This window comes from Sparus aurata, chromosome 3 (genome assembly GCF_900880675.1).
Source record: "Sparus aurata chromosome 3, fSpaAur1.1, whole genome shotgun sequence".
Taxonomy (NCBI): Eukaryota; Metazoa; Chordata; class Actinopteri; order Spariformes; family Sparidae; genus Sparus; species Sparus aurata.
The window spans coordinates 25016126-25028361 of record NC_044189.1 but is presented as its reverse complement, the minus strand read 5'-3'; positions in this window follow the sequence as shown (position 1 = coordinate 25028361).

Sequence of the window (12236 nt, the reverse complement as noted above, 5' to 3'; positions counted from 1 at the left end):
GCTGATTTTGAGGCAAAAAGCTCTTTGCAGCACTGCATCATTGCTTGGTATCACGGCTTTACATCTCGTTCTTGTCTATTATGAGGTCAGTGGAAAAAGAGTTCACATCCTTGTTCAACAAAGAGTGTTCGCTCCAGTATTACATAACATTATTACAACAGACTGACGATAAATCAGTAAATCTAGTCATCATTTCCAAGCTTTGTGTCCATCCCCCTGCCTTTTATGTGATCATTTCATTTTTTCTCTGTTCAAATAAATAATTTCACACATATCGTTCTCGTTTTCAGCGGTAACTTTTTAATAATTCTTTTAAACAAATACTTTCCATCACAGGTTGTAGGTTCATTGCCGTGGCTCTGAAGGAACTCTGTACCGTCTGAGAAAACAACCCTGAGGACGTCACGCGGGTCATCTCAGCACGGAGAACGAGCAGATTTATAAGGGAAACCTTTGCTTCACAAACTGAGGGCATGGAGCTTTGAAGTCATGGGAATCCACCAGGAACGAACAAGTCCAAAGAAATCAGAAATGATATATTATGAGTCTGCAAGGGCGCGAGGATCGTCTAGGGATTCACTCTTAAGCTCTTAGCAGATATTTGCTAACTTCCAATTTGTTATCCGCCATCCTACACGACAAGCTGTGGAATATGTCATGTCATGTGCAGAACGTGTCCCACAGAAATGAGTTTATACAAAGCTGATGCATGTAAAACAATGTAAACAATGCGTTTTGGTGAGTAACACTGAGTGCAAACATGACTGTCCACAGGGTGCCTTTAAGTGCTGTATGACCTTTAGCTCAGCTCAGTTGGCAAACCAAGATTTTCAGTACCAGAGATCCCAGCTCCTCGTCTCAAGTCCATCAGCTCAGTGCCAACCTGGTTGAAGACAAAACAACTATTTACCGTTAAAGTCATGAATAAATAATCTATCAAGAGCATGGGAGACGAAAACCAAGCAGCAGAATGAAAACCTCCGACCTAACTGCTCAGGAGATTTAATGGGGTAATTGAACATTAGCGACAGAATCAGTAAATTATTTTAAAATCACCTGAGATTTTGAATAAAAACTGAATCATTTCGGCCAGTCTTGAGTGATTTAATGATTTGCATCCCAGTCATTCCACCCCAAATTTCGGTAAATTGGTCTGCGGATGCTATCATCGTTAGCGAGATCACATCTAAAAATGGCAGCTACGAGGAGCGCTTTCATCTCCCTTCTTCACTAGTTAGGCTAAAATCTGATCAGCGGTGTGTACGGAATTGCTGTCTACACACAGATGAAAGGCAGAATTAAAAACAACAGAGCCGTCCTTTGTTCGTTAGCTGCAGTCAAGTCGCCCTTTTTTGCAAGGAGTTAAAGTCGGATGAATGCAGCGAAAACACCGAAAGGTGCAAAGAGAGCGACAAAACAAAAGGCGATGAAAAAAAGTTTTGTCCGTAAGATGTCTGCCAAACGTCTGCACCAGCCATAAAAGCTCATTTCGGTGGGAGCTCTGTCTTTGTCACACTGTAATTACTCATAATTCATATAAACACCTATATTCTTTTCTTCTTCCTCTTTTTCTTTTTCTTTCTTTTTTTTTTTTTTTTACATATTTTTCTCATGTCACCAGTTTGTGGCTGGTTCTGTTCTCTGCAGGTCATTTGCATTTATTGCAAACTCATTCAGGTATGTAAATGAAGAGACCTGTCACAGTGAAGCCCCCTTCTGAACCCCGCAGACTCCATCAGCACGCATTATTCTCCGCTGTGCTGATGGACACCTGCCTGCTGATGATTAACTGTCATCCACATGATGGTGTTTACTGTACATCATCAGCCGACCAACACCATCCCACACACGCGCGCGCGCACACACACACACACACACACCTCAATGCATTAGATAAATAAAGGTCCTTTCATACATACATCTCTCTGATTGATTGACTGCACACCGCGGTGTTACCTCTTAACACCTGATTTACTCCAGCGTCTTAAACCCAGAGTCTTAAAAATCTATTATTTTTTGCCAACAGCTGTGAGATCATTTAATTTGTTTCCTATGCAAATCAAGTCATGTGTGGGATACCACCTGAAACATTTGACGGACGGGTGGGTGCACACACACAATTACCACACCCTCACTGGCAGAGGAATAAAAAATGATTGCTTAAGCTGGGTATCATTCACACACACATGCACACACAGAACCACACACACACACACACACAGACAAAGCAGCTGTCTGAGGCAGGCAGGGTCAAACGGTGGTTAATTAGTCCCGTCACCTGCTCGGGTCATCACACCTTCAGCTCTGCTCGGCTGAATAATAATGCTGCAATATTAACACTGTCACATCGGCTGGGGTGTTGGAGTAAACCTGTTGTTGATATAATACATTACATCCCGCTGTCACGTCTCCCTCACACATATACACACACACACTCTCCGCTGCCTCCCCAGCTGACTGAGGGGCCACCAGAAACTGTCACTTTGCACTAATGACTGCTACATCGGAGTGTGTGACAGGTCTCGTCTCCGTCTCTATCCTCGCAGCGGCGGCATCACATGTGATTACTCAGCCCCCTCGCTTCCTATCTGTTGCTGCTCTCTGTAAATTATATCAAATGTGAACCAGCGCCGTAGTGGTCTGTCAAACTGTGAACCTGTTTTGAAATTTACTCTCTGAAATGTGTCTCATTAGCTCGGTCTGTCTGCAAATTCCAGCAATGGGACTTAATGATGTATTGAAAATAATCTCAGGTTGGGAAAAGGTGGATTCGAGCATCAAAGCGTGTGCCGGGAGGCTGTTTAGTGTTTGTTTCTCAGCGAAAGTCCCTCTGTATGGAAAACAGGCAGGTGCTCCACGGAAGCAGGGAAAAAGCGGGAATGATTTCCCATCTGTCTGTTCCGTAGAGAGATAAGGGGACCGTCTTATCCGAGGTGGAGCGCATCTCCCTGCACTGGGAACCTTTTAATGGGGCGGAAAACCTGTCTTCCGCCCCTTAAAATCCACCTTGGAATTCCCATTTCCAAGAGCCTGTGACTACCTGTCTTTCCAGAGCAGTTTTCCCATCAACCTTTGGCTCTTTTTTTAGATTCTCCATATCTTTATAACTGCATTTATTTGCCTATAGATGCCGAAAGGTATTTATTTTGATGCAAATATTATGATACATCTAGCCTGGCAATACTTAGACTCGCTTAGACACACACACACACACACACACACACACACTGGGGGATAGCGGGCTGGATAAACGCCAGCCAAGCCTCATTAGCTTCTTGCTGCTTTTCTGGAAAGACAGGCAGAGCGAGACAGGAGGGGGAGACAGAAAAGGGGGAGGTTAGATAAGCAGAGGGGAGTTGAAAGAGAGCGAGAGGAGGCAGGAGGAGAGGAAAACCAGGTTCATGAGGGGCGGCAGGGAGGCAGAGCCCAGCATGCTGACCTGTTGGATTAAGACTATTAGAAACCCATCTGGGGCTGCTTGACCACTTCACTGGCGGATCCTCCCCCAGCAGCCGCTCAGCTGACCCCCACTGACACAATACACCCCTGGGACAGTCGCACTAACACACACACACATACACACCTCCTCTGATGGAGCAGATGAAATGCTTCATGTCAGTCCTGAAATGCTGCATGTGACTGTCTATGACAGATGGAGAGGTGACTCAAGAGTCAAAAATGGCTCAGTTTAATATTCCATACAGGGGCGTTCATATACTAAAGGCGAAAAATCTCTCAACTTGGTTGTATTTGGACATGTAAATGTCAACATTGCTCTGCCTGACAATCTGGACAAAAAGACTGGGTGTTCATTTTTCATTTTACCTCAGTCATTAATGTGAAATGTTGTAAAATTACAGGCAGAAACACTGTTAACAGACTTAAATGTCCTACAATTTGTACTGTTTCTGTGTAAGACGTTGCAGTTTAAATAGCAATACCTAAAGCAGTTGAAGTACGAGGTGAAATGAAAGGGTGACAGAAGAAGCTGAAATCAGTTAAAGTGTAATCCCGGAAGGCAAATGAAAACATTGTGGTATCTGTGCCAACAGATACAGACACAAAGTAGCCAGCAGTTTCAGTGTGTTGTGCCCAACTCAACAGTTGCTTTCTTACATAGCTGCGGCAAATGAGAAAGTTAATTTCCTGTTGCAAAGTTTGTTTATAGCTGTATATTTGGGACTGATTTATGGCACACGATGGCACTGCACTGCCGTCCTGTATCTGCACTGCAAGAGATCCTTCACTCCAAAAGTGCAGAAGCAAAATTCTCAATCAAAAATGAGTGTTAGCAGCTTTTCCTGTCAGTAGCATTGCATCAGATGACATTTGCTTGAAGTTGAGCTTTTCTCAGCTTAAGAGCTGTAGTTTGAGGTGAAGAGAAATAATTCAATGGTAAAAAAACACACCTTACACTTTTTAAATAAACTGCCAAATAAGATAGAAAAGCTAACCAACTTGCACAACCCAAATCTAAAATAAATGTTCGTTATGTACAATTCTGTGAGGTCACGGATTGGTTCAAGATTAATGTGAAAACTTAACATTTGTTTAGGATAAATTTTCTATTTCTCTTTCATCATTATCCTTACACTCTTCTTAGGTTAATGCACAAAAAACACAACAGTTAGGACAACGTCATGGCTTAAAATACATGTTTTGGTTGCCACAAAAGTGTCTTGACATCATCCAAGTTCCCTTGAAAAATAGTCAGTTTTGGTCACCGCAATTGTCCCCACGTCCTAAACTGCAGTCACCTGTTTGGCATGCTTGTAACTTGTGACAACACCACCTCTTTCCCCTTCACTTCCTGCTTATATACATATAATGTAATATGCCATGTTTGATAAAAACATCAACCTCAGACGCATCTGTGGGTTGCAGAAACGTTAACTGCTAACATTATATCAGGGGGGTTGGGGTTAGGGTCAGCAAGCAGTTAGCAAGCTGGCTAGCTCAAACAGTTATTTGGAGAACACTCCTTGGAACAAAGTGTGAGGGCGAACTAAGCTGAGTAGTTTACAGACAAAACATAGAGCTCAGAGAGCAACTGTGAGCAGTGTTGCCAGGTGGGAAATGTTAAAAATGTACGGGAGGTATCTTGGTATGAAAATTGCTAGCTCATACTATAGCCGTAGACAGTAACTGTGTGATTATTTGGTGATGGAACATGTCGCCAAGGTATTATTTTAAAAGTACAAATTTAAAGTGAAACTCTCGCCAAAAAAGCAACCAAGGCTTTATTTGTGATTGAATATGAGTCAAACCTTCGTGTAAAAGCACAATTATAACGAAAGAGGCACTTTTAAGATTTACCGTAGTTTCGTTTTCGGGCAAGCTAATTTTCAATGGAGTGCAGGGGCACTTTTATGCTAGCATCAAAATTGCTATTTTTAAAACATTAAAGGGGCGTTCAGACCGAACGCGATAGACGTGAATACAATCGCTTCAGACGCTTAATTCGCGCCGCGTGATCATTTTGGACTATTCGCTTCATTCGCGTCATTCGCGCTTGCCCGCTCATTTTTTAACTGGTGTTTTTCAACCCGCTGTCTTTCCACGTCTATTATGGCTGATATCACCACCGTTGCTGCACTGTACCTGCTGTCCCAGAAACGCCGGAAAACCACCCGCCGTCGTGTCTGGATTCATGAAGTCCTCCGGAGACACACGGAGCTGGGGGAATTTCACTGTCTCCTCCAGGAGCTCCGTCTGGATGACGACCGGTTCCAGCGGTACCTCAGGCTGACCGGAGCCCAGTTCGAGGACCTGTTAGCTCGGGTTGGTGCCAGGATCTCCCGCCCGGACACCAACTACAGGCACTCCATCTCAGCTGCGGAGCGCCTTGTCCATCTGTCTGAGGTGAGTTGCGGTGTCGTACAGCACCGGGTGCCCACACACAGCTACAACTAGCTTCTCCTCCATCGTTGCTCTGAGCAACCGTAAACAACCGTACGTGATGGAAGTGACGTCGTCGGCTTGAACTCGTCGCTGACTGGATGTCGTGGCGCGATGCCGCTTGAAAAGTTGGATATTTTCAACTTTATTCGCGCCGCGCCGCGCCAGACGCTTCAGACGCTTCATTCGCGCCGCGCCAGAAGCTCCAGACGCGCCAGACGCTTCATTCGCGCCGCCGTCGCCTGAATCGCGTGTCATCGCGCCATTTACATTGATTTTCAATGTAGAGTTGCCGCTCCATTCGCGTCTATCGCGTTCGGTCTGAACGCCCCTTAAGAAGGCTAGACACAACATGAAACTTTGCTCGTAGTATCACCAGGGTCTCTACACATGGACACGAGCATTGACAACATTGTTTGTGTACGCAGAGTTTACTAAAAAGAAGGTTTTTGGCAACTCACCTTTGGAGCTGGATCTCCAGCGCGTCACCGTCATGGCAGACAAAAAGTGTCGATCATGTGTGACCCTGGTGATACTACGAGCAAAGTTTAATGCTGTGTCAAGCCTTTCTTAGTGTTTTAAAAATGTTGATGCTAGCGTGCCAGTGTCCCATGCACCCCATTGAAAATGAGTATGTAAATCTTAAAAGTGCCTCTTTCGTCGTAATTATGCATTTACACCAAGGTTTGACTCATATTCAATCACAAATAAAGCCTTGGTTGCTTTTTGGCAAGAGTTTCACTTTAAGTATATTTTTACTCTATCAGCTAATTCAAAGTATTTTTAAAATGCACTTTTAATCAGTATACTTCTAAATAAATGTCATTAAATTGAACTTCAATGTACTTAAAAACATAAATTTAAGAGTGTATTTAAGAGCTACATTTAATTACAAATACTTGTAATAGTCATTTAGTGTACCAATAAAAAGTATACTTATTTATTCATGCACACCCACATAAAGCCACAGGATATATATTTCCTGCAGGCCAGCTGAATGTAGTTTAAATGAGATAATGTTAGTGTTTTGGGGTTCTGAGGTGAATTTGGGGTCAGACGGGCAGCAGAGTTCTAGCAGTGTTCTACAGATGAGCAACCAGAAGAATCCACAGGGTTCAGTCAAGGTTGAGGTAGTCTACCCGTTCCTTTAGGTTAGACCACCTCATACAGTGTGATCGTAGTCGGATCACTGACAGAGAACAAGAGGCTGGAGTTGGCTGAACCACCAATTGAAAACCAGGCACTGCAGGGTCGTCAATCAACCCGGGGACTGGAAGGAGAACTGCGGCCCCAGGATGGAGCTCAGCACCAGGAGGTTCGTCAACAAACCAAGGAAGAAGTAAGAAGTCAGAAGTGAGACGTCAGCCACAACACAGAAGGAGCAGCAGAGGTTGTCAGCTGACACCGGACCTGAAGAGACGTCATTGTAGTCTGAAGACTAACCCTTGAAATTGGGGCAGAGTTAAGTCAGGGGAAATGATAAATTGGCTTGCATTTATATAGCGCTTTTTTAGTCTAATGACCAGTCAAAGCGCTTTACAATTCTTGCCACATTCACCAATCCACTCACACATTCACACACTGATGGCGGAGACTGCCATGCAAGGTGCCAACTGCACATCATGAGCAATTTGGGGTTCAGTATCTTGCTCAAGGACACTTTGACACCCCCTGAGCTACAGCTGCTGAGCTACAGCTACAGCCGGGTGAAGGTAGTCTACTTTCATCCCCTAGTTGAGTCAAAACCTCCATTAGAGTGTCATTGTGATCTAGAAACAAACCCTAAACATCAGGGCAGAATAATCCCCAGGGTTCAGTTGTGGTTGAGATAGTCTGCCCTCTTCCCCCAGATAAGGCAAAAGAGGACCACCTCATATAGTGTGATTGTAGTAGGGCTGCCAACAGAGAACCAGCGGCTGGAGTTGGCCCGATCACTGACCGGCTGATGTGTCGTCAACCAACACAAGGACTGGGTTAATTCACACAGCATACCATGTTGCATCTTTTTACACAACAACACATCAATAAACCTGATTTACACTGCGTCCATATTTACACTATTTAGCTACCCGTCCTACTACTGTGCAACGTTACAACTGGCTGTTGATCACCATAAAGTCCATCCAAACAAGATATATTTACATATAAGATTATAATTAATGCTCAAGTTGTGTTCAATGCTGTATTATATGACACATGCCAAAGATTTAGTAGACGTACCCAATCAATCCTAAAGGTATACAGTGTATCTCAATCCAAACTGTTTTGGGTAGCTTGCAACTGACGCCAACTAATGCTAATTAATAAAATAGTTAAACTAGCTCTTATGCATAGAAGGCGGTATCCAGTTTACCATCAGTTCAAAACAACACGACTGGAAGTCTGTTCATATTCTGCAGGAAAACAGTGAAGCAAACCTTGGTGAGAAGCTCGAGCTCCATCTGCAAACGGCTTCATATGACTGTGGGACAGAGAGAGGTCAACAACCGTGTTCATGAATCATGTTCATCATCAAAGTCAACGTTGAGCAAGATTGGCTGGAAAGAGGTAATGTGATACAAAGGATCCCTATTTCACTATCCTGATCATGTTAGGAAATTAACTGAAATGAAAGAGTGAAACCGACCAGCAAAACGTGTCACCAAAAGGTCAAATTATCATACATAATGTTTTTTGTGGCATTATAGATCGTATATTTTACAGACTTCAAAATTATCAAACAAATACTGTGATTGTCGTACACCTGGCAGCACCAATTGGGAGTGAGTGGCTTTCATGTTTGCTGTACACCCAGATACAGTAGTACCATGGTTGGGAAGGTTACTTTAAAAGTTTGTTCTAATATGGTTGCTAATTACCTATTAAAAAATGTTGGCAGCAACCTAATCCAAGTATAGCAATATTGAAGTAATGTTATTTGATTACATTATGTTTCTTTTGGATTACCTCAATACTAAACATATGTAAAGAGAAAAGAAATATCAATAAGATTACCTTTATTTCATGTTAAAAACTAGCATGTGTTCTGTAAGAAGACACACTTGTAGTTGGTTTCACTCTAGACCAGAGTCGCAGACGTGTCAGACTCATGACATGTTGACTTGTGTACATGTGTGCATGATCACAGACTAGTAAATCCTCTTTCTTTTTTGTAACTTTAGCACGATAGTTAGTTAGCCAGTTTTAAAAAATACTGACTTCTTTTAGCAATGTGACAAGCTATAACTGAACATTATGAGCTAGAATTTATTAATCATTAACACATCAGCGCTATGTCGTTTCTTGTGCTTCTGATTTGTTTGAATTGATTAATATGGTCACTTTGTGCGCTGACAGTTTGGTTGCTGCTGCTTGTTAGTCTGTTCTGTATGTCACTGTTTGTTGAAGCTATTCTCGTTCTATTGTGAGTTCCGATTCAGAATGTTTTTATTGCAAGAGTAAGTAATTCAATACATTTTGTTTCTCACCCAACCCTGTGACAAACTATTAGAGGCAAATACTTTAAATGTCTAAAAGCCTAGTGGGTGCACTGTTAGTGAAATCTTTGAATAACCCTGTTTTTCTATTGTTCTGAGAAGATTCCTTTCCTTCTTTTACAAAAAAAAAAAAAGCCACAAAAACTCAATATGGACTCACAACCTCTCACCATTTTTCTCTCATCGTCACTGTCTTTCTTCTCACTCTCATCTCATTAGCCCATTTAGCGTCGCTGACGGGTACCATCCCTTCCGGGAAACTTTTGTGGGTGGTTTCTTTGGTTTGGGTTCATCTTCGGCGGCTGTAAAATATTTTCCAGCAGCTTCAGCTTCCGAAGAGCCTCGCTACATGAGATTATGAGCTGTGGGGCTCATCGCAGACAGACGAGCTCCCAGCTGAATCACTCCACATCAAACCCTTCAATCACTCACCATTTACTGGGCTAAGCACAGATGAGAGGGCTCCCCGCTGCTTCGCACGCACACACTTGTGTACACACAAACCTGCTGCTGCACAAACGCTCATACACAAGAGAACAAAATTCAGGATGCGGAAATACAGACATGCACAGGCAGACACACACATACGCACGCACAATTAGATCACATGCAATGTACACACACAAACGAGCAGCCTCTTTAAATATGCACCATGTCTTTGAAAAAGAAAATCAAATGCAAAAGAGAAATATTTATTAGGTTGATATCGCTCTTTCTGTGTGAAAGTATAGCCTGTATTAGTGGAAGTGTGTGTGTGTGTGTGTGTCCCAATGGTGTCACCATAGGGATGAGGTGATTAGTGATATCTATCCAGCAAATCATGCGCAAGCACATCATTACCATACCCTCCCTCTCCCCCTCTCCCTCCCTCCTCTCCTCTCATCTCTGCCTCTCTCTAGGGCGCGTTCGCTCCCAGCGCTCCTTAAGTGTTTTAACGTGTTAATAATCATTAGGCACTGTGCAGTCAAGTGGGAGAGGAGCGGGCGGTGGTGGGGTAGATTTGGGGGGGGGTGTAATGATCAGTTGACCTCTGACCTGTGACCCCTCCGACTCCCCCACCTCGCCGTCTTCCCCCCCTCTGTGTTGAGTGGCTGGCCTCTCATCTTGGGGGTCCATCAGGGACCTATTAAGGGCTGTCTCACACTCCGCCACCTTACTTGACTCTGCCTTGTCAATATGCTACAGCATGTGTGTGAGGGACAGAGAGACAGAGAGTTTGTGTTTATATTCACCTCCCCGTCTAGGAAGCCAGTGTCCCCCCCCCCCCATCCCTCTCTCTCCCCCATTTCTCTGTCGATCACACTTATTTTTCGCCTCATTTTTCTCTCTCTCTGTATTTCGCTGTGGCTCTGCCTCTCTCGTTCTCTCCCTCCCTCCGTCCCTCTCGCCGCGTCTGTCTTTGGAGATGCTAATTCCTGGTCCAGGGAGACTAGATGAAACAGAGCTGAGTTTCTCTCATTAGCTGACACAGATGCCGAGGCGTGTGGACCTGAATAACAACACTCTGGCAGGCTGCTGCCTCCTCTTCCCTTCCACATGCTCTGTTGACGATCTCACATTCCAGCCATATTCCCCACAAAGCTCAGTGTGTGTGTCTATGTGTGTGTGAGTGTCAGTCTGTTTGCATAGCTGTATTGCAAGTTTTCCTGAAAAGTTGCGTATGCTGTAATATCATTTTTTTAGAGATCAGTGAGGTTTCTTTGGGGAGTCTCGCTTAATTTTTGAAGCAGTTATTTAACTTCAAGTCATTTAGTTTTTATTTTGAAGACCAAGGTTCAAGGTAATTCATTTTTCATTATACAAGACAGGGTTGCATAGAAAGTTTGTCACCTACTTCATGCAACACAAACAGAACATATTTAAAGTAATTTCAGTTGAGCACGTGTACACACAGGAAACTATTGACCGTGGTGAATGCAAACATCTGCAACAAGGTGCTGATGACAATGTGGTCGGCATATTAACGGAAAAAAAGTGCAACATCAGGTAAACGCAGTCCATAAAGTTTGACTGCGCACCAAGCATCAGTGGCGTAAACACCTTCGGTCAGTCCGAGTCCGCCCCTCCTCGGCTCGGATCACAGCCCGTCAAGTTCAACAGCTGGATCCAAGATGGTGAGTTGGAGACAAGTCTCTGTAAAAATGTGGGCACAACGGCCTCTGGTCTCTAGTTGTTCGGCAAGCTTGAGTCCTGCTTGTCCATTACATACGACTGGATGATAGGAAAGGGGGATATCAGTATCGATTAATTACAGGTTATTTGTATAATTTGGTTTTAGAGTCAGCAGGATAAATAGTTCAACAACCAAGCTCAAACTCACACAGATTAATGAAACACAACTGAATCCTGAAACCTCAAAGCATAAATGTGAGATTATTTTTCTTTGCTTGAGCTCTAAATGCCTCTAAAGCATTTTTACAGTCCATTACATCAGTTCTGGGACCGCTGCAGTCGTAACACTAGAACACATCGGCATCACTTTTCAGGTAGCGTGAGCGTCCTTCAGCATGAACTTGCCAGCAGAATTAACAGCCAGAGGTGACGCACCTTCATCAGTCACAGCACCTGTTGCCCAGCTTCATTTGGAAGCTCCTTGCCTGTTGAACTTATCCAGCTGTTTGGGGCTCTTTTCAGGGCTACACTCTTCTTTGTTTTTGGTATATTTTCTGGATTCATCCATAGTTGAAGCATGAAAGTCGTCCGCAAGAGTGGAATTTCATGCTAAAGAATAGCATATATGAAATGTTTATTCACACATATATAGTATATACTGTACATATGTCTGTGCAGGATAATGCCAGGGCAGATTCAGATCAAAATTCGCCTGTCTGGTTTACACTTGCGAGGGTTCCTTTATTCCTG